The sequence below is a fragment of the Strigops habroptila genome, chromosome 1, assembly GCF_004027225.2.
Source record: "Strigops habroptila isolate Jane chromosome 1, bStrHab1.2.pri, whole genome shotgun sequence".
Lineage (NCBI taxonomy): Eukaryota > Metazoa > Chordata > Aves > Psittaciformes > Psittacidae > Strigops > Strigops habroptila.
In genome coordinates, this window is record NC_044277.2 from 142,250,834 (window position 1) to 142,274,831 (window position 23,998).

Consider the following 23,998-nt stretch of genomic DNA (forward strand, 5'->3'; position numbering starts at 1 on the left):
TGTGAGGGTTCATGTTGTCAGTAAGCATGTGTATTAAAATGGAAGAATATATGTGGCAAGCCTGAAATTAATTAGGGTCTGATTCTGCTCTTATTAACAGGCATGCAATTCCTATTGACTAAACAAGATGCTGTACCCTTAAACAGACTTTGGTCCTTAATTTTCACACCACAAAATTGGCACGGACATTTCAAAGGCATTACAGTAAGCAGAAAGCTTGACCCTTGGTCTTTGCTACCAAATGTGTTTTCAGAGCATGACCAATTTGTAAAGCCTAACATTACACTCATCAGTTAGTGAAGGAAGAGCACTTTGAAGATCAAAAGTGCCATGATTATTTCCATGTTTTTCCCAAACCAAAGTTCCCATGCCAAAGCCATGTGCGTCAAATGTCAAGCATTCCCTCCAATGCTTTCTTTCTGAGCAGACCCTCCCCATATGCCCCCATTGTTCTGCCTTCATCTGTGGTTTCAGGATGATTTTGCAAAGATGCGCTCAATGTACTGCAGGGACGGTGGAAGGTGCATCTGGACAGGGCAGCAAAGCAAGGTCTGATTTGGATTTCACAACCGTGTCAGGGAGCAGAACCTAACACCCATCTTAGATGTCAGCAGAGAGGGAGGATGCACTGGAGATGGGGCAGTGGATCACCGCTGCTCTGGGATGGCAGCTTGAGGTGAGGAGGTGGGAGGACACCAGGAAGCAACCAAAAATGAGAGGAAAAAGGGATGGCAAGAAAAAACATACTCTCGACTGCCTGACACTAAGCCCCATGCCTGGTTGATGGTGTGCTAGGATGTGAGCACGAGCATGGGAAAGCGGATGAATGGCAGATTTGGACCAAGTGGAAACCCCTAGAGCCTCACACTTCGCATAGGGAGACAAGGCTCCCTTTAGTGAGAGGCTTTGCCAAAAATCCTCCCCTCTGAGCTCCCACAGATGCCCTGCATGTCCATACAGCCAAAGGGATGTAGCCAGGTGGGAGCTGGGAATAATCTAGCGAACAGCAAACCCATTGGAATTTTTCCATTGATTTTAGTGGACTTTTGATCAGACCCTGAGCGAAGCAGAACTTCCATGTTTGACACCAAATCCTGTCCTGGTTGCAGAGAGAAGGAGGAGGATCAGGTATTAAAATGGGAAAAACAGGAGGCAAAGCTGCCTTCAAGGTTTTTTCTCATCTGTAAAGCTTCTGCTGTTCACAGACTAGTGGGTGCAGAGGAGAGGGGAGACAAAAAGGCCCAAATCACTATGTGAGGGAAGAATTTGCAGTGCTGAGATGCCAAAAGCCTGCCCCTTGTGAGATACTCTTTCTGATCTGCAGGCACACAAAGCCTTCATAATTGCCAGAGTCATTATTTGCTGTAGATGGCAGAGAGACATGACAGGTACTGCAGGACACATAATAAGCTGGAATGAGCAGTGATGTTCATCCAATACCATCAAAGATCGGGCTCATCACAGGATCCCATTTAGAGTCCACAACAGCAGCCTTGATATCGCTAAGGAATATGTTTCATTTAAGTGCAGACCTCACTCATTGCAGTCCATGGCTGTGTATTTGCTATATCCTCCTCTGCTCCCAGTTGCTGCAGCTACAATCTACCCACCCCAGCCTACCCCAACCGCGTATCTGACCCACTGTGTGTTAGAGAATGGCCACCTGCACTTTATTCACTACCTAAACTATCTCCAGTAATGAGGAGGCTGGTAACAACCTTAAACAGCATATGTTAAAATTCTCTTATCTGTCAGCCCAGCTTCCAAGGCTGCAGGTGCTGTGCTGCTCTCATGCACTTAGAGGCTGTAAGCTGCGTTTCATCTCTCAGACATGTTCTATTTACCATGATTCCCAGATGCAGCATCAGTGAACACCCCAGCATCCCTCCTTGCTTCCACAGCATGCCAGGGAAGGAGAATATGTCTAGACAGAAGGCAAGGATGAAGCTAGGGATACTTTTTCCTTCAGCAAACCCCCTGATGGCTTTCAGCACAGGAATGACAACTAGGGATTTATGGTTAGGTTGCCAAGTCCAAGCAGACAGACACCTTACTCAGGTGCTTTTGTGGGCTTGGGAGACGTAGGAGACAGCTGCTGAAACAGCATGGTGTGGGAGGATGTGTTTAGTCAGAGCTTTGTGAAGCACATTCCTGAATGTTTATTACATTCATATTGGACTGCGCAATTTATGGCCACTAAAGCTGGATACGAGCATTCCTGCAGGCAGACATGAGCAAGAACTGAGCCGGAACGGCATTTGATTTCAGTGGAAATCGTGCCCAATGTCTTGAGCATTTGCCCTTGGTATTTATTTATTAGCACTTGAATTTTGCACTGTGGTCTCTCTCTGAACTTCATCTTTTGTTAGTAACCAGAGTGCTCTATGTGAACAAAGCAAGAGAATCATAGAATCATAGAATGGTTTGGGTTGGAAAGGACCTTAAAATCATCCAGTTCCAATGCCCTGCCATGGGCAGGGACAACTCACCTTAGACCATGTCACCCAAGGCTCTGTCCAACCTGGCCTTGAACACTGCCAGGAACGGAGCGTTTACCACTTTGATGACAACTCTTCACTACTGCTGTAGGGCAAGCTGCAAACACAGAACAGGGCGCATGTGAGTTTAGGCCAAAGAATTTCATTGGCTGACTAATGTTATTTAGAACTTCATTAGCTGACTAGTTATTTAGAAACCATAGCAGTGCAACGTAACAAACAGCCCGGGCAACCAAAGATTCAGCAGCAGAGGCCTGGTTTGGGTGTACAAATATACTATAAAGCCAAAATGGCACTTGTTTTATTATGTTTCTGGGATATAATGCCTTTTCCTCCACTTCTAAATAAGCAGAAAGTGACAAATTTTGATGGCTGCAATTAGCCTCCCATCTTAGTTTTGTGGCTCTTCTGTTTAATGGTTCTTCTCCAGGAAAACCAGTTCAACAAGGGCTCAACTCTGCCTTGAAAACTTGATTAACTTCTAAAGGAGGCATTAATATAGCCTGGATAACCAAGGACAGATAGGGCATAACTGGAAGGAAACCAAAGAAGGCAGAGAAAACAGCCTTAAAGGACAGCTATTTGTACTAGGGAAGCTCCTTCCTTCAGCTGCAAACCAGAACTCAACCTCCTTACCCATGATTAATGCATTCACACTTTGAAAAACATGCAGCACTTTGAGTATGAAGTGAATTTTCAGGAGATTTACAACAATATCCATTAAGTGCTTTGTGTTAAAAAGAAAGACTGGGTCTCTATCATGCTTGCCATTTCTTCCAGTGCTCAGGATGTATTTGAAGACATTAGCTTGTAATCAAGCCAAGCTGGTAATGGTTCATGCAAGTTTTTGTAAGTCTGTGTAAGATTACATAGACCACTGTCAGGGTCTATTCAGCAAATCAGTTATTTTCACACCTGCCTGATGGTTTGTGCACCAACTACCAGCAACACTGTATGGTAACATGCCATGGCCTATGGGCAGAGCACTGGTGGCAACCAATGGGCACTTTGTCTTGTGGCTTATTAGCTCTACATGCACTTAGTCTTAATTAGCTGCCTAAGTTTGCTCTAGGAGAAACAGAGGGAGAACATGACATTTCCAGGAGGCAGTTCATCCCTTCTGACTTACCTTAGGACAGCTCTTTCCAAAGCAGCCCACCTGATAGATCTGCACTAATGAGAGAGTTACTTAAGACAACTAAACTCAACACCTTGCTTTTATCTAGCTTGAGTTAGAGTGTACTTGGGACTGCCACCAATACAACAGGAACTTTCAGGTAACTCAAAACGGTTTTAAGCTTGTTGTACCCTCCTTGACATTGCCCTGCTTTGCTGTCAAATTCACTGTCTGAAGCAAGCCTTCCAGACTGCCAGAAATAACCAGCCGTGCAGGCGAAATAAAGATTTGCAACTCATTGCATTAACTTGAGGCTAACGAGATCCCTAAAGCATTGCTGTTTGTGCTCAAAACCACATTACATCCCTTCCAAATGTTGCCTAACCCCTAGACTAGCAAGATCCCCCCAGTTCTGCTGGCTGTAACTTGCAGAGAGATTACCATACACTTACACTGGTGCCACACCACCATACAAGAAGGCACTTGAGCTTTTACTGCTACTGCTACTTCAGATCAAGATTTTTTTTTGCTTACAGATTTACATTTCTGTTGCAGGGCAAATTTAGGGGGTTTTGGCAGATTTAACCTGTATCTTTCTTGCAGTAACACACAAAGATTTCTTTTAAATGTCCCTCAGTGTGCTTCTTATCCTTGAATTATTGAAATAAACACTCCATCTTAAAAGACTTTGAGTTCCTTGAGGTCTGGGGAACTGAACATTTATTCACTGAACATATTATTATAGCGGTACCATTGCTCCTGCAATTAGAAGTCGTCTTCAGTCTGTTAGATCATCACAATAAAGATATTCTGCGTGATTTCAGATAGAAGCCTGTGATGTGCTCTAATTTCCAAGAAATTAGTTTTCTTTATTAGAAATATTTCCTTAGGTCAGTGTTGAAGACTCACAGGATGGCTTGCATTGCCAAGACCAATGAGTGCACTCAAATCTGTAAGCAGATTTAGCATTCCTCTTTCAAACAGCACTGTCCTGCTTCCTGACCCCTACCATGCCAGTAAATCCCATGTGTCTCTCAGAGCTCATGTGTCACCCTGTGAAAGGTGGGAACAATCAGTTGCAAATATAGACTCAGGCCTCATTAGTCAGCCATGTACTTATATAGCTCTTATCACTTTTGGGGGATAGGAAGGTATAAACAAAGGATCCCTTCCATTTCTTCAGACTCACCCAGAGTCTGATATACAATACAGCATGTTCCCTACGGCATCCATTGAGAGAAACCTTCTCTGCCATCCTCATGAAAAGCTGCCCATGAAGTTGGTGGGAGCCAGCCCTTTGCATTTTGAGTGCACATGGAGAACTGAGTAAACATTATTACTTGGCAGTGATCACAATGTACCCATGGTTTCTGAGAGTCACAGATAAACACTGAGTCCTAATGGTTAAAGCTGTCTTAGTTCTCCTTCCTTCTCACCCCAGCACCTGCTGAAGTGCTCAGGAAAATAGGATCAGAGCTCCTGTAGACAATCTATGCCATGCCCAGGCACTTGCCCTTTCCACTCCAGACCACTCCCAAGGCTTTCAGAAATCCTCAGCCACACCATCTCAACCAGCATCTCTAAATGAAGCTTTACCTACCATTCTGGTGCTAATGGATTTAGAGTCCTGCCTGGCAAGCAGAGAGGCTGGCTTAGAACATGAAGGTCAGTTGGTCAGTAGCCATTTACCAGGTTGGTACTTTGAACAGCATTGGACCACGCTGTCCAGATGTCAGCTTGGATGCTCCTGCCTCCGCTGCCTGAATGGTGAGTGAGGGGGTCTCCCCTGCCTCCCCCAGGTCCTCCTACTGCGCAGGTCTTCACATTTGTCCTTAAAACCTTTACTTATTCTCTGCATACACATGAAAAAATGGCCAAGGTATAGCAAACCTTGCCAGAAAGTGCAGATCTGGGGAGAGCAGAAGCATTGGGAAATTCAATCTGAATTTAATTGTTTCAAGTCCCACAAAGGGAGCAATTTTCTCTTTTTTCAGTGTTGAAACATTCATTTTCAACTTAAGGACTATTTAATTCCTTTCAACACTTCATTCTGAGATGGTGTTTCTCATTTCAAAATCATCCCAAGTTACAAGCAAAAGAGCCAGGCACCCTAAAAATAAATATTTTCCAAATAAAGTGTTACAGGTCAAGCCAAAAATCATTTTTGTATTTTCCCAGCGAGTCTCATAAACCTTTGGGGTTTTGATTCAAAACCCAAATTCTTCAGCCAGTGCCTTGACAAACCCTTTTCCAAGCTCTACTTGCACAGGATGTTTCCACCATCGGGTCTGTGTTTAGTGCTACAAGCTTCTCCGGATTTATCACATGTAAGGTGATTTTATCCTGGAAGACCACAAGAAGCACCATTATGGTTGTGAGGGCCCCATGTAGACCATCCAGTCCAACCCCCTGCCAAGGCAGAGCCACCCAGAGCAGGTCACACAGGAACGTGTCCAGGTGGGTTTGAATGTCTCCAGAGAGGGAGAGTCCACAACCCCCCCGGGCAGCCTGTTCAGTGCTCTGACACCCTCAGTGTAAAGAAGTTCTTCATCATGTTGAGGTGAAACTTGTCGTGTGTTAGTTTATGGCCATTGCTCCTTGTCCTGTCGCTGGGCACCAGTGGAAAGAGTCTGGCACCATCCTCCTGGCACCTGCCTTTGAGATACTGATCTGCATTGATGAGGTCCCCTCTCAGTCTGCTCTTCTCTAACCACTTCTCATCACAATCACCACAAGAGATAGGGAGAGCTGAGAGGAGATTTTAGACAGGATGCATGGTGAAGGAAATAACTTATTTTCACAAGCAGAGAGGCAAAAGTGCAAAGCTCAGTCAGACCAAGTCTGTGGCTGCTTTGTATTACCAGAAGCAGAGAAGGGTCTACCAGAAGCCTGCTGGACCTTGTAATGGGGGCAAATGCAGCTCTGACTCTGCCACCATCTTGAGAGCTCCTTCTCCATCCGCACACCCCCATGCAATACCCGTGCCAGACTCTTCTGACTCAGTGATGTTTGTTTTGATGTTTTTTGGTTCTCATCTATCACATCCATGGGAGGGGGAAGGGGGTTGGTAATTGCATTTCATTTAAATACTCGAAAGTTAAGCTTATCTCTCTGCCTGCACATGGGAGCATGTGTCCTGGCTGAGTGAGCTGACACGAGGTGGTTTCTAGGCAACTTCTGCAACTCATGAACAAGAACATGAATTAAAATTAAAAACCAAAACCCAAACAAGTCAAACAAAACAAGTAGCAGCTACTCCACACAAAACCAGCTTTGACTGATGCATAAGGTTCATGCGAGGTCCTCTGTGGGATTAATATTGCTTTACTGTTGAGAAAACCCAGCACCCCTGCGCCAGCATCTATTGTGAGACACGTGATAAGCATGTTTATATTGCCAACACACATAGCTTGTGTGTGATAAGAGGCCTGACAGGCCACGTCTGCGCGATGACATTACTTGGTTGCTGAAATTCCATAACCCAAGTGTTCCAGGAACGCCAGCCTGAGTACATCTAGGGGCTGGAAAATAGTGTCATTAACTCCAGTTCTTTCCTCCTGTCCAAAGAATTTTGCTTTGCATTTATCAATTCACCATACCTCTTTTTTTCAAGTGACAGGTAAAGTTTAGGCAAAAAGTACTGTCCTTGGGAGCTGCCTTTATTTGTTTCTTTTCTATGTACTACAGGAAAGAGGTTAGGGTATTCTGCAGTGTGTAGGAATTGATTGCTGTACTTTCTACTTCTCAGCCCAAGTTTCAAGATTAGGGTGAGGTGATCCCATTTCTCTTAAAATGTATTCTTCCAACATCTTGCCCAATTTATTGAATTACAAAGCTCTCAGACAGAACATGACATCATCCAGAGCTGCGTCATTTTTCCAGTGTCAGGAGTTTTCCAGAGGCAGGCGTGGTGTAATTTGGAGTGACGCAGCCTCTCTGCTGTCAGGCTCTGGCCCTTCCAGAGGGATAAACTCCTACAACTCACAGCAACTCACAGTGTTGGGACTGAATCATTTGTCTTCTGCAGAGGCTCCTCCACCTCTCACTACCTTTTATCAACTCTCCACTATTCAGAAGATGCGCCAAGGGCTATTTCTGGGGAGGTCTTGGATTGTTCAGAGAAATTGCAGCAGAACAAGGAAAGGCAATTTCTCCTCTCAGGGATTCGAGCTACTGCCTCAGGAAGACTTACAAAGAACTCTCAGAAACCCACAAAACTAGATGTTGCTTATTGTAGTTCTAACCCAGAATGAAGGACACCAACTGGGTTTGCAGTGCAGTATTATTATTGTTATTGTTATTACCACTACTACTAATGCAGAGTGAGTACCCAACATTGCTCACATACTAGAGAAGCTAAGTGCTGTCCTGCATTACCTGTTGGGATTTTAGTGTTTTCCAAGGACTTCAGCTTAGCCACAAGTGAAAATTTAGCAGAAGAGCTGATGGAGCTGCACCCTTTGTCCCCATGCGCTGCTTGATGCAGAACTGAAGCACTAGATCACCCAGCATGATGGTAGTTGCATAGTTATAGAGATCGCCTTTATGCATCTTGGCTGCTCTCACCCCTGCCAGCACAGGGGGAAATCTGACATGAGGTAACATTGGAAGATGCTCTTTGGAAAGTTCAAGTGGAAGATATGTATTTTGCAAAATTAAACTTCAAACCATGGATGACTCAAATCTAGGTCCTGTCATATCTGTACCCCAACAGTCTGATAGGGAAAGAAGGCTCCAAAAAGAACTCTTAGTTTACCTCCCCTGTGTAAGCAAACACATGGCTATGTATGAACAAGTGTCCCAGCAATGGCTAGGTGTGTTTCAGAAACCTTTGGTGGTTTTAGGAATTTAAAAGACCATTCACTCATGAAAGGCCTTTTCCATACTCTCCAGTAAGATAGCCAGAGCTTTGGAATTTCTCTTCCATGAAGGAGCCATCTACCCCAAAGGCATGGTGGTGCCTCATGGGTCTCACCATTTCAAGGATTTCACAAAAAAGGTGGCTGAGGTTTACTTATTAGGGCTTTACTTATTAGGATTCATCTTTGTGGTTCATCTCTTTTAGAGATCCGAGGTCACTGCAAGATATAGGAACATCTGTTTCTTGAACCCAAACTTACGGGCATTGGCAGCTTGCTCTAATTGTATGTGTGAGTTTGAGGGCAGAAAAAATACAATGTGTTATGCACACACACATGCACACAGAATATTCTGTTGGTGGCTTAAGCTAAAGCCTTAAATTAAAACACCAGAGGTATCAGAACCACAATTCTGCAGGTTCACCTTGCCCAGTGTTCAAGAGGCTTGCACCTGATGATGGATCAATCACAGCTAAATTCAAAGGCAGATGTTTAAAGACTAAAATAATTTAAGAGAGTAAGGTCTGAATTTTTAGCATCTAATGTAACACACTTGCATGAAGACCCTATATGACCCTATGTGAGCAATCTAGAAGTTTTCATCACTGGAAAGGAAAGGGAGAGCTATCTCCTCTCCATCAACTGCCAAGGAAGCTCCCAGGAATGTTCTCCTAATGGAGGACTCTCAGCTGAATGCTTGAGGCTACATGTTGGGAACAGAGGCTGTCATTAGTACACTTGGCTGTAGTATTCAGACTTGAGTGTAGACCAACACTCAATTACAGGCCTCACTGCTCCAGTGATGGTGCATCAGGAGTCCAGTTGCCATGCAGATATGCAGCATCTCTCCCACTTCCTGATGCTCTAGTGGTTATCTGCAGAAGCTGGTCACCTGGAGGAGTGGAAATAACGTAGTGGTAGCCAGAAAGTACTGAAGCAAACCCACTGAAGCTGGTAGAAGACAGTGGTCAGCATTTGCTAGCCATCAAATCACACGGTGAGTCTCCATGAAGCTCCCAGTGTACCAAGATCTCCCTTGCAGACACCTTCAGAGTCAGTGATGCCGAAATGAGAGGGCCATTCCCTGTTACAGCGCCTTTCATGGGATGTTTTTCAGCCCTATGGATCTGCTCATACATGCTGTTGTAGAGGAGAAGACCACAGGTTCCTCAAGGCACTCTGTGAACTGCAGAGACTGGTCTTGTCGACACCTCTCCTTCCAAACCCTCACTCCTACTGTGCTTTTTTCAAGCATATTTAAAGTTCTCTTTCATGTAATTGGCGATTTCCTTTCCCTCCCTCCTACACGCTAGGTTAAAAGGGGCAGGAGGTCCTTTTCTGTATTGATTTGTTTTCCTGACCTTTCAGATACATGCAGAGAAGATCAGCAAAAAGGCACTGCAAAAGGAGCAGAACAAAAGCACCGTGCTTGCTCTCATTTAAAGAAGTAAGGCAAACACGAGACTTAGCATCAAGTAGAAAATACACTATCCGCTGAGGAATAGAAAGAGGCTGCCTGTAAGGAGAAGGGATGGTGAGGAATACTGCTTGGCACTGCAGCACCGATGGAGCAGGCTCTGGAACTGGGCAGTCAGCCTTCAGAGAGCAGTCATCATCTCAGAGGGGTTTTCTTTTTAATGTTTCTTTTCATTTATTTTTTTGGGAAAAAATGTAATTTAACTGGATAAATCCCGTTGCCAAATAAAAAGAAATCAGATAAATTATTCTCAATCCTTGATATTTACACCTTGCTATTAAGCCACATCCCAGCACAGTGCACTGTGTGTGGTACACGTTATGCACTGTGCTATGGATCTGGTTAGACATAAAGCAGATGCCCTGATCTCTGGAGCTCCCCTGACACTTTCTGGTGAGTGCATCATGGTGGTTTGACCAAATTCTAAGCTGGGTAGTAACATTTTTTTCCTTGCTTAATTGCTCCCATGCATTCAATAAGATCTGATATTCATCTTCCCTTCCATATCTTGTAGCACTGCTTTGCTGTATTCCACCCTAAAAGCAGACATAGCACAGCAAGGAATGAAGCGATTCTTACAACGCCTTTACCAGCCTCACAGGGACATGGGGAGGATTAATTAATTGCTTTTATATCCTAAGATTAAAAATAGTATAATCATAATAAAACCAGCTTCCTACATTATCAGAATCAGTTACTAAAATCCCCAGTAAAGACAATACGAGTTTCCTACCAAAAAAAAAAAAAAAAATCAGGACTGTATCCTAATCTCACTCCTGCTGGGAGACACAAAAAAACTAACCCAGACTAACTTTTATGGTCAGTAAATTATATCTCATTAAAGGCCTGTGTAACATCCTCTTTCATAATTATGCTGAAACAAATTAGGACCATTTTAATTCTGAAGAGAAGAATTTAAGGAATCCATCCATTTATGTGGCACCGTTAATCCACTTTCAATTCACACATTTAGTTAATTCAGATTAAGTTTTCCTCAGTGGCTCTGCATAAGCAAATCCTCATTCTGAAGCAACCACCTCCCATCACAGATACTCACCAGCAGCTTTCCTAAATTCAGGAACCTTGTGGATTTACGTAGTCACACATGGGTGACGGTTTCTTCAAAGCCACAGAACTCCGGGATTCAGACCCGAGCACCAGAGAAGTGAGGGAACTGCAGAGGAGATTCTCCTAGCCCCTCACTCAGTATGTGACCTGAGGCACCTCCAAACCACACTCCAGAGGTGGTTTGTAACCCCTGAGGGCTGTCAAGCAGCCAAGAGCAGGCGGGATGTGGGTCCTCCAGTGCTGTTCCCTCTCATGCCTTGCTCATCCCTTGTGCTCAGAGGTAGCAGAGATTGGTCTCTCTATGCAAACTTACTCCTTCAGTTGCAATATCCATCCTAAAGGCATCCCTCGTGGAGCACTAGTGTTCACATGGTCAAAATAAGATACAGGATTGAGAGTTCCATGTCCATTTTTTTCACCATGAATACCTGCCAGGTCCTCAGCACCTCACTGTGGGCATAACTAATGTTTTAGAGAGAGAAATACTCAGTCAAGTTCCAAACCCTCTGAAAGATGACACTAAGAAGTGGTGGAATCACCGTGCTTGGAAGTGTCCACAAACTATGTAGACGAGGCCCTCAGTGCCATGGGTTAGTGGTAGCCTTGGCAGTGCTGGGGAATGGTTGGACTTGATGACCTTGAAGGTCTTTTCCAAACTTGCTGATTCTGTGAATCTGTGATAATCCGTTCCACTATATACCCCACTACCAGGGAGGTCTGGTCTGCTGGAAGACACCAGCATGGGGGCAAAGAGCCCACAAATGGGAAACTGAAGCGGCATACCTTGACACACAAAGAGCCAAGGCTCCATTCAAAACAACCAAAATAACCCTTTTCCTTGTGCCCCGAGGCACTGAAATTCTCTCTGAGAGTGACATTCTTTTAAAAGCAGAGTAATCAAATGTAAATTTGATTTTAAATTGTAAATTCTCAGCGCTGAAGCTGACGCCTGCACCCACAATGTGATGTGATGCACGGGGACAAATGCACCTGTGAAGAAAACACGTTTGTTCCTTTGGGTTCACATCAGGGCAACGTGCTGTAGATGGCTACAACTCCTCCAGCTGAATGTAAAGGCAGTGCTCTAAAAACCAGAAAGCAACATTGCTTTTATGTACAGTTAAATCTGGCTTGCCACCAGGAATTTGTTTAGGATACAGGGGGTCCTGAGGCTACATGCCACTGGTGCATTTTGAAGTGAGGGCAGATCTAGTAATTGCTAAGCAAACCTTTACAAATATGCTAGCGTAGCCTGCACAAGCCATGGGAGGTGTTTAGGAGGCTACAGAAGAGCATTCATTAGGGCCGCTCAGTGGTGAGGAGCTGAAGCACCAATGCATTCTGCTGAGAGAGAAGCAAACACACTGTTCAGAGCAGGTCTGCAGATAGGCACACCATTATGTAGTGCTCTGAGAGCAGTGTTGTGACCTTTTCAGCTTCTTTGTTCTAGATTTTCCTGTGTTTTCTCCTTCCTTTACTCACTGTCATTATCCCAAATTGCTCCTCTGCCTTCACCTCACTGTTTTCCCTCTTTCTTTCCCACTTCCCAGGTCTAAGCAGTCCTAGCAATACAAGAGCAGCTACTCTGACACTTCACTAGCTCTGTAGTCCTCTCTGGCAGGACCTGAACACTTTCGGACACGCAGACCTGGGTGCCTGTCAACTCAATGCATTACCAGTACTTTGCACCCTAAGATCCCTATATTTCTTCTCCCAACATAGCTAAACTGGTCCTGCAGGGTGGTTCATCCCATTTTCATCGCTTGCTCTCACTTGCAGTGGCTGGAGCTTAGGCGATGCTCTTGAAATCAGGCGCCTCCGTTAGTTTCCCCCTTATTTAAGGGTAGCTAGGATGAATCTGGGCTTCATACCCTGCCAGCCTGATGCATCCTTTGTGGTAGCCTTGAGGTTGATGTATTGTTTTGCCAGCTCAGGCTAAGGATAAATATAAAATCTGGGTTCATTGAAGCTGTATAGAGGCAGCCTGCACCGGGTTCAGTCCTTTTCTGACTATGGAGAAGCTCAAAGCCACCATCAGCTGCACAACCAACCTATGAATTCATAATCTGTGCATTTTTGAGGATGGGGAACAATTACTGTACAATGCTGCACATGTATTATTCAAGATCCTGAAGCCACCCAGCTGGCAAGACAACAAAAGAACAAACATTTTGCAATAAAATTCATTTTAATTGAAGAACCAAAGAGTCACATGTGCCCCTCCTTTTAGCCTTAAGGACCACAGTAAAACTAATGTAATTTTCAGAGGCACTGCTCTTAAAAAGGGGGTGAGGGAGGGCTTTGCTTTCTAACTATCAGAGAGCCATATTCACTTTTAATGCATATGCTACTCTACCATTATACATGGGAGACCATTTTGGTGAGACTATGGTGATGCATAATTCACCCTCCATGGATTCTATGGCCTGTCACCTCAAATGTTAATCTAGATTAACCAAAGAAGGGATAAACACAACAAAGATCTGATTCTATAAATTCAGTTCACATCCATGTCACCACTATACAAAACTGGTGCTGAGTGGGAAGCCCTTTGGTTTATCCTTCGCATAACAAATAGCTCAACAACTAAATTAACTATACATTAGGTATATATGATACAGAGACAAGTGTACCTATAGCTGTCTTCAGGACAAACTCACGCACCAGGCTAGATTTTGGGATGGCAACATTTCTTTCTGTTTCTGGTTTAACACATCATTAAAGGCAGCTTTGCATGGTTCATGGCTGCACTTCTGCACAACTTGAGGTTGAAGTCCCAAAGTGACTGAAACCACTGGTACAGCTTGTTCCAAGCACACATATTTATGAGGACAAAGCTCATGAGATCAGAAAGAGAGACCCAGATGAAGCCAGCCTCTGGCTAACTAACCGCAGCATCCCTCCACGTGCAAACCTCCTCATGCATTCCTCTAGAGTGACCTGCTGCTATTAATAGCCTGCTAACATCAGGGTCCAGCATGGCATATCCAAGAAAAGGAATTTGCTCCCTTTTGGAAAAGGCAGACAGCTACAGCGTTCCCTGGCCAGCTTCCCTGAGCTGCTCGCTATGCGGTGCTCTATCCATGCCAGGGCAAATTTCATAGCACCCTTCACTGGCTTAAAAGGGCATGCAGCAGGTGAGTGAGTTAGGTAGAAATAAAACATGGATTCGCTGTAATGGGATGGTTGTGGAAGATACAGATTCCACACCTGCTGCGGATGGATATTCTCCTGGGCAGCAGCAGTTGCTGGGAAACTGCTCTTCTGAAGCAAGCAAAGGGGTATTCCCTGCAGAAATTAGGATCTGCTTGATTAGACAGAGGTGTTTCACCCATACCCTATAGGACAGCACATCTGCTTTGTTGGGGACCTAAGCCCTTTATTTAGGGCTGACCCTTGTCTGACCAAGTCAAAAGTCCCACTATCTCCAAGTGGTGTAGGATCAGGCTCTTAATCTTTCAACATACCCAGAAGCACAGAGTTCAGTGAATTTCAGTCTTTTACTGAAATCTCTGGCTAGTGAACCCCAGTTTGTCCCATCCTGAGATCCCTGTAACACTCTGTTTCAGGTCTCAGAAATGCTCACGAAATTTAAACTTGCTCAGATTCCTCTTCACTTCCTTTTTTCAAGGGTGGGAGTTTTACTTTTTTTTTTTTTCTTTTCTTTTTTTCTTTAGAAATAGATTGTTTCTAAATAGCTGATTGCAGTGTTGATTCCCCTCCTTCTATCATGCAGGGTAAATATAGATACTGCAACAATGCTCTAAGACTGCATGCGCCCTATACTAGAAACCACTCTTGAGTTTTGTTCTGCAAAATCCATACGCATTGCTTACTGCTTGTTGGCCTCTGGTCAAAGGAAATAATAAATGACCACAATAGATTTAAGAGATGGGAGAAGAGATCTTTTGGATGTGAAAACATCACTGCCAGCAATGTCAAAACCTTGCTCCACTTGCCCCAGCCCCTCCAAACCCCATCCTGCTCCTGCCTTCCAGGGTATCATCAGTCCTGGAGGTGGGGAGAAGCCAAAGGAGCAGAAGCTGCTGAACTCTGGCTTCTGCAAACAGTCCCAGGACAATCTGCTCCTTCCCAGACCACTGAAGGGGGGGAAAAATACCCTTCAATTTTTTAAGCCTACATTTTGTATTTAAAAGACCACACACAGTTCAGAGCTTTGAAATAATACTGTGGGATTCAAAAGCATGTTTTCAGGCCATAATGATTCCTGGTGCTGCATCAGAGCCCTCTTTGAAGGAAAGAGGTGAAGCCAACTGGCTTTGGCAGGAAGGGAAATGGCCATCCAATGATCTGCCCAGACATCAGGTTTAAAACAAATAAAGGCTCAAGCAGCACCACAGGATGTTGCAAAGACCAGAATTACAAATGGGTTAAAAAAGGGATTAGACAAATTTGTGGAGACTGGGCCTACTGGCAGCTATTAAACGTGGGGATCTGGCTGCAGCTTCTGGCTTGTGAAGTTCCCTAATTCACTGATTGCCACCAACTGCTAGTCTTTATTGAAGGAAGATGTATCTACGTGCCCTCTGGTTGTAGCCTTCCCTCCCATAGCTGCCACCAGGAAAGGCAGTGTGCTGGTACAGCGGAGCTAATGCGGTGTTGTCAGCAGGAATCTCTTCCACAAATCCAAAACACAGCCCAGGACCGAGAGCTTGTGCAATAGTATGATTCTATGATTCTATTACATCCTCACTCGCACCAGTGGAGAAAAAGCATGGGGAGAGTCTCCAAGGTTGCAGCCCAGAGGGGGGAAGCCGTGCTCAGGAAGATCCTTCCCCAGGCTTTCCAGCCACATCCCCAGATCCCTGTACCTTGCTGGAGAACACAGATGTACTTTCAAAAGAGATACAGCTGAGATCAATGTGAGCAGCAGGTTGAGAGAGGTGATCCTGCCCCTCTGTTCTGCTCTCCTGAGGCCTCACTTGCAGCACTGTGTTCAGTTCTGGTGTCCTCAACATAAGAAGGACATGGAGCTTTTAGAGCAAGTCCAGAGGAGGCCATGAGGATGATCAGGGGCTGGAGCACCTCCTTTATGAAAACAGGCTGACAACATTGGGGCTGTTCAGCCTGGAGAAGAGAAGCTGCGTGGAGACCTCAGAGCAGCTTCCAGTGTCTGAAGGGGGCTCCAAGGCTGCTGGAGAGAGACTCTTCATCAGGGACTGTAGCAACAGGACAAGAAGTGGTGGGTTCAAACTGAAACAGGGGAAGTTCAGGTTAGATATAAGAAAGGAGTTCTTCCCTGTGAGGGTGGTGAGGCCCTGGCACAGGTTGCCCAGAGAAGTGGTGAATGCTCCATCCCTGAATAGAGAGGCATGCTCCTGCGCTCAGTGCTCTCTTAGCAAACCTCTGCAGCACCAGCCAATTCCCCACCCTTCAGCCAGGAAGAGTGAGCACACAACCAGGCTGTGATCTGCAGTGCAAGGGGGAGACCAAACAGTGCTTTCCACAGTAGGAGTTCCCACCTACATGCTCTGCCAGCTGTACCGAGCCATGCAGCAGTGTGTCTAGCCATTAGCATCGCACCCCCAGAGACCTAATTTGCAGAGGCTGCAAATCATGAGGAATACCTCAAAGAAATAAAAATATCCTATTAAAACCTCCTCTTTTTATGAGGGTTTCCACGGTCACCCTGTTTTACATCTTTGAACAAGGGGTAAAGGAAAGAGCCAGGTTTTGTTGCCCAAGCAGCAGCTGCAGAGTGGCAGAACAGCCCCCTCTCCGCTGCTGTATCTCCCCACTGTGTCAGTAAATCCCCTGCAGGCTCTTTCTGAACTGTCTCTGCAGCTCCTGCACAGCACTAGCAGATCTTAACATCCATCAGCAGACCTCACTCCTACTGTCACCCCCAAGACTTCTGTCCTCTTCCACCAACAGCTACCTGCCTTTGCCATGAGACAGCATCCCGTGTTACTCAGCAGGGTGGATTTCTCTATCTGGGAAGAGTCTGCCACTCCATGAGGTCTTTTCCCCTCACCTTGCTAAATAGCAGACAAGGTCTCCAGATGCCTCTGGCAGAGGACAATCAGAGAAAGCAGTAAAAGAGCCACTGAGCCAGTTCTTGGTCTGCTACAGGCCCCAGAAGGATTTGGGGAGATGCACAAGGTGAAGGAAAGCACCTCATATGATAGGACCAAAACAACTGCCTGTTCCTCCTGAACCCAACTACATGCCTGGCTTTAATAACATAGCACAACACGCACTTTTGCAGCAGTCATGAAGACATGCTCTGACCTTGAAGCCAGGGATCTTTTAGACCTGGACCTGCCACACGGGTTTGCAGGCAGTGAACAGTGGGAACATGCCAACCTTCCTTGCCTCTCTGCTGCAGATCCAACAGAGACAGCATGCAACAAGTCTCTGTTGAAGGTGGCAGAGGCAGATGCCAGACCCCATCCCCCTGAGCACTTAACAGACACAACCCCAGAGAGCCCTCCAACTGAAACACAAGGAAGGGGATAAGCACAGATACCCCTTTGGTGTTCTCCCCACCATGCCTTTCCAACCTCTGTACATGACACATACAGCTAATCCTGATTGCTCCCTTTGATAGTCTGTTAGTGATTTGCATCCTTCTGATAATTATCCCATCACCTGCACAGAGCAGATAATCCAGGGGCCAGCAGCCACATCCCGGGTTACAGAGTGAAGTGCTGAGTGGAAAATTTTAATGACTAGGGGCTGGTGAAATCTTAAATTGATGGCAATGGATGGTGAAGTCTCTTAAATAGTGTGAAACGCCCTTTTGGCTGCAAAGGGCTGAGGGAACCAGTGGTTGATAAATTGTTAAATTACATCCCATGGCCAGCTGCTTGTCTTGGGAAGGTACCGAATGATAAGTGTGCAAATTACCATCACTGCACGGAGCAAAACTGTTTCCAGCAGAGATGATCTGATAAAAGAGAAGTTATTTATCGTGATTAAAATGGCTACATTTGTACTTCTCCACACTGAACAGATCCTGAACTGGCAATCGTCTTCCCAAAAGGCACCTGAGCCTGATTTAAAGGGCTTTACAACTCCTTTAAGGGATAGGTTTTTCTCTCCTGGAGAAAGATGATTTTAATATCTAAATTGCTGTGTTTCTCAGAATTATTTCCCTGTACATTGCATGCAGCTTGCTTGCTTGCTTTCTTGCTTTCTCTCTTCCTCTTTTTTCTTTCTTCTTTCTTTCTTTCTCTCTTTCTTTCTCTCTTTCTTTCTCTCTTTCTTTCTCCCTTTCTCCCTTCCTTCCTTACTTCCTTCCTCCCTTCCTTACTTCCTTACTTACTTCCCTCCTTTCTTTCTTCCTTTCTTTCCTTCTTTTTCATGATTGGCTGCTCAGTGATGGAGGGATTAAGTGGTAGAGTCAGTTTTGTTGCAAGAGATCAGTGACTTCAGTTAGCTTTAATTACCACAGCTGGAAGCTCACCATTAGCCACTGCCCAGTGGCCTTTTGAACCTCTCAGGAGACAACTCAAATCAACTTGATATGAGCTCATATGAGTTATCATACGAAATACGTGCTTCCCATAAAGCTCTACAGGGTATCAAACCCATGCTGGGCAAGGCGAAGCTGGCAACATCCATCTGAGTTTAATGGATAAATGAAGCATGTCATTCTTTGGTACTGTTATTGCAGGATCCTTTAACTCAGGCCAGTTAAATGAAAGTTAGATGGGACTACCTATAGAGTACCATGACTGCCACAAAGAGCTGGCAAGAGCCACTGCTGGCACCATCATAGAGTAGCCGTTGCATAGGAAAGAGCTCAGTCACATTCCCAAACCATCCCAGTTCCCACCCTGAGGTCACGAGGGACTTGGCCATTTTTTCTTCCTTGAAACAGCGTGCAAATTGCATGATGATGATAGGCTTATAGCTCACCAAGGTAGCTAAACATGTCTGGGCCAAAAGACAAGAATGAATGCTACGACTTCAGTGGGACTTCAGTATGTGAAACCTATTTTGCTGAACTACACCCTCTTTCCAGTATTTCTCAAGGTCTTCTGAGGAAGACGTTGTTGGCAATTTGGTATTAACTTAGAAGCCTGTTACATCTTACTAGTACAGTGGTAGCTGGTTTAGTTTTGATCATCACATCATCTAATCTAACTTGCCATCTAGTATGGGCTAAGGGCTAATATGGGTGAGATATTTACCATCCTGCAGTTCAAGCTCACCTACATCAGGCTACAGTGCCCCTTTCGACATAATCTTAGCCTTGACTTGAGAAGTCTCTTCCAGAGAGACAATTCAGCACCAGTGTAGGTATTTCAAACAAAAGTACCTTTGAGAAAGGGGAAAGAAATTCAGGCCATAACTATATGATGATAATGCTGCAGTACTTGGAGCACCAGTGCTTTCCAAAGGCCTGCTAGCACCATCACCAAAGGCAAGAAAACATCCCCTTGCACTGACATGATCCCTTCTGTCAAGATCCACATCCAAGGACTTTGTAAAGAAAGTTTTCCTCCTCTTGTACTGTAGGAATTAAAGCTATTACAGATGACTTCTTTCAATATTCTTTCTCTATTTATTTATTTTTTTATATTTCAGTAAAACTCTATGCCTATGAAAGTCAGACATTCTTTGAGATTTTCTGATGCTCAGAACAGGTAAAGCCCAGTGTAGCACTTTATTCACAGGGAGTGTGTTCAACAAGGCAAGCTTAAAAAAAGAGCTGGAATTAAAGATCAGTTGGAGAACCAAAACATTGTTCCTTATATCCTCACATTTGCCAGCCAAACAAGCACAGGGCAGCAGTAGGATTTCATAACCAGGTTCCCATGGGGCTCCTCACGCTGCCCTGACAGGAGACAGAATGGAATATTCCTCTTCAGCTCCACCTCAGGATCAAACTCAGCTCCATCACGCCTCAGCAGAGTCGTGTCTTCTCAAACCAGGGACAAATTTGGCCAAGAAGCTTCAGCAAGAGCAGCACATACACAGCCCTGAGCAAAACCCAGTCCTGTCAAAATGCCTGTTTTCCATCTTCATTAAAAAAACATGTCCCAGCATCTAATCACGCAACTGGCAGAATGTGGATCTCCTTTAGCATGCAATTCACCCGAGACACGCTCATTCTGTCCTGACCTCCTTTATTTGAAGGGAAAGAACAGCTCTCTCAGCTCACCCCTGGCACGCCTCAGGTTTGTGCGGTGGTGGGACCTCATCACCAAGAGCCTTTTGTGTCACACAGACCAAAGGACGAAGTGGTACCCAGGCCCTCACTACCGTTACTGGCATCACCAGGAAAGGGCCAGATGCTTAGAGAAGCAAAAAGGGACAGTTTTGGTGACTTCTCTGCTTTGCTGAAGTCCAAATGTTTTAAGGCAGATTACCTTCCATGAGGGAAGTTTCATGAGAGGGAAAATACTGGGGTGCTGTCAGAGTATAGATTAACTCCTGGTGTGCAACAAAGATGTAGTGCTGAATAAAAAAGGGGGTGAGCTCACCTATTCAGTGTTCATCAAAAGAGGGCAAATTCTATATTGCCTAAATCAGGTGTAGAACAACACCTTCAGCTATGCCCTTGGGAAGGAAAACTCAGGATGACCCACAACTCTGGACAGGATTCCATAATCCAGTAACCTGGCTGTCCAATAACCTGGAGCGCCCTAGCTGGCACCTCCTCATCCACTGTTGTCACTATGTTGGATGGGAAGAACAAAAACAAATGGCAAAACTCAGAAGCTGCTCCCAAATTGGAATTATCCTTTTCCAACTGACTTCATTAACCAGCACTTTGTCAGAGTCTGGATTCTCTTCAAAGACATGACAGTCTTGGAGCTATTAAAATAACTTCAGCTGCTTAATTTCTAACAGTTCTTAGAAAATTTACCCAGGTCTAGTCGAGCAAAGCACTCCCCTACTTGCTCAGCTTGAGGTGCGCTTAAATTTGAGGGCCTGGACTAAAGCACATGCTTAAAATAACACACATGATTAATTGGTTCGCTAATTTGAAAGTTGAAAAGGTCCTTTTATAAATTCAGAGGGGAGACAGGATTCTGATCTCCAATGGCATCACTAAGCGTAATTGCTGTCAGATCTTTATGTATGGTGAATATATGTACAGCGGATAATCTAGAACTGCATTGACTCAAACCACACACCATGAGTAAGGGTTTTAGTGCTCATGCACTAAGAAAAAATCCCATGCTCCGTTTATGTTTCTGCTCCCCTGTGTCTCCCTTGTAGTAACCCAGGGCAGTGACAGAAAATGAGCTAATACCCACCCCAGCTTGCTAGGATTCCCTTTCCAAGAACCCAGGGTAACAGGGCAAGCTCTCAGTGGCATTCTGCATTAGTAATTCCGCCCCTACAGGGTCTGAAATGAATTTTCATTGGCGTGACTCACAGAAATGGAGAGCAAAGGGCCTTGATCTCTGCCCAGTGTCTGCAGAGGGAATGTTGTAAAGCCAGAAGCACCAGGTATGCAACAGTACACACTAAAATGGGTAAGAAAGGCCATATTGAATCAAAACAAAGGTTTGTCCAGCCCAGTAGCCTTTCTCTGACTGACAGTGGTCAGAAGTAGATGCTTAGGAAGAACAGAAATACAGGTTATGTACAAGATCTTTCCCTGATATGCCCTCTTAGCTTTCCTGTCAGCATTTTAGGCACTCTCTGGGTCTCAGGTTGTATTTTAGTTTCCAGTCGACCCATCCTCCCCATTTCTACCCAAAACTTTACCAAAAGCATTTACACTTTGGGCTGCCACAGCAGTCTGTGGCTGCAGCTCCATGAGCTGTTTCTGTCCTGGCATGCAAAACAAAGGACTTGTTCCACTGTTTCAGGGAATCCAAAAGGACCAAGTTTATGACTGATGCAGGTGACTAAGAATGAGACAAAGAAAAGATGCTTGTTATTTATCCTGCTGATTTGCTACCCCTCCATTCTGCTAATAGACATTGGCTGAGCAGCCACATCCTCATGCTGATGCCCATGACCCCCTGTGCACTTCCCTTTCCCTACAGCATCTGGTGTCAACCTGCAAGGTCCTGAGGGTAGAGAGCAATGTGGTTGTACTCTGAGGGGTCTATCAAGCTCCTGGTAACTGGGAAATATAATTACTGATAGCCCTATTTAGCCTATGCTATTAAAGTATGCAGAGCTGGCTAAAACTCATGCATCTTCTACTAGTCATTTTGCTTGAGATGGTTGACAACCAGCATGCAAATGACAAAGTTACTTTGTTGTAGAGGAAAAGCATGTGAGTACTTAAAGATATTGATGAACTGGACTATAAGCGGATTATCACAATGCCATGAGTAGAGACTAATTTCCCAGTAGAAAAAGCCTTTTGAAATACAAGGCAAAATGTCAATCCATTCACTAGTCACACATATTTAAAACATTCCTCTTCTTTTGCTCCCTGCTACCAACTCTCAACCTTCAAATGATACAGAACTGAGAGGAATGTGCAGCATTTAAACACCACATAACTTTCAGATGATCTGGAATCTCTGGATTTGGCAGAAAGGCACAAAGTTTGTACAGCTCTACAGCCTATCCAAATTGCCTCTGGAGTCTACAAACACAAACACATAGGCTTTCCTTGAAGATGATTGCTTCGGGGCAGGAGGATTTCTCCTGTGGACTGGTGGAGTAATCCCAGACTAGGTATACCTTGAGGGCTTCTTCCAGACCCTTGTTGTAGTCACGTGCAAAATTCCCTTTGATTCTTGCATGGCAAAGAGGACATACAGCATGAAACCCTTACGGGAGGGAACCCTCTACTTTCAGTTGAGATACAATGGCTGAAAGAAAGAAGAAAATAGAACTAGAAGGAACCTGTGGAGAAACCCTGGTGCATACTGTAAACATACGCAAGACTCCTAAGAATTAGTGGAGAACTTAGAGGGACTGCCTCCTCTTTGGGCAAATCATAGCTCACCCTTGGCAATCTGTAGGTGGACCACCCAAGCCATAGATTCAGCATATCTTCAGGTACATGAGCCCAGTGCTGTGCCACTCGTGAGGTCACGCACTTGCCACTAAGACCAGGATCTACCCTACCCGAAACCCTGCTGCTGGGCAAAGAAAATGTCAGGGTTTAGGGTCAAAGAGAGCGCACAGCTCTGTCATCTCGAGCTGCAATCTCTGCCTGGCAGAAAGGAGACCTGGGATGATGTTCCTGGTGTCAGAACTGCTTCTATGTTTTAGCAAGTGACCATTTAACTTAAAAAAATAGGTCCAGGAGCAGGACCTGTGCTCTACAGTCATAGAACAGTTTGCGAAGGGCCCTTCAAAGCTCTCCTAGTCCGACCCCCCCGCAATGAGTAGGGACATCTTCAACTAGAGCTAGGGACTGAAATCACACAGGGAGGGCTGAGCCAAGCAAAGTCTGACCTGGGAGGGGAGGTTTAATGGCACAGCTCAAAGGGGATGCTCCAAAACTAACTGAAGACATGGGGAATATTCCCACCCATCCCTTTGGGTTAAGATTTGAAAGCCATTTCAGGAAAACACATCAGCACATGATAAATCCAATTGAAGATGATGACATTTAATCACATCCTTAATTCTGCCCTTACGCTTACACGTGTACCTGGATAGGAGGCCGACAGCAGCACTCCCATTAACTTCCACTTTTCAGACATTCTGGCTGATCAGACCCTTATATCTTAGGGTCACCTAACTCGGCTGGAACAATACACAGGTTGTCTGTCTAGACATAAATCTATTTCTGAAAAAAAAGGGGAAAAAAGAGGGGGAGAGGGAAGAATGAAATTCTTTTAAGCCATTTTCATATATCCCAGTTTGAATTCATACTCAAACAATGTAATTTCACAGACAATTGTGGGTTCTGGTTTTGTCAATGAAAGCCGATAGATGATTTTTAGAGCCATTTAGAGGGTCCCACTGAGGCAGAACTGGAATCCCCGTTCCTGGCTGCTATCCAGGAGGATCAGGCCCACCAGCAGAGCAGGTGGTGTATGGGTCACCCGTGCCTGTGTGACAAACTCTGATAATTGGA

At 44.9% G+C, this 23,998-nt stretch overlaps 1 long non-coding RNA gene across 1 annotated transcript; it reads right to left on the bottom strand.

The window, feature by feature from the left end:
* Window positions 1–20,900: 20,900 nt before the first annotated feature.
* On the bottom strand, window positions 20,901–23,695 carry LOC115605190. The gene is made up of 3 exons (XR_003990533.1): window positions 23,570–23,695; window positions 22,648–22,778; window positions 20,901–22,549 (listed from the first exon to the last, which is right to left on the bottom strand). It is a non-coding gene; the product is annotated as an uncharacterized LOC115605190 (long non-coding RNA).
* Between the last annotated feature and the right edge of the window lie 303 nt (window positions 23,696–23,998).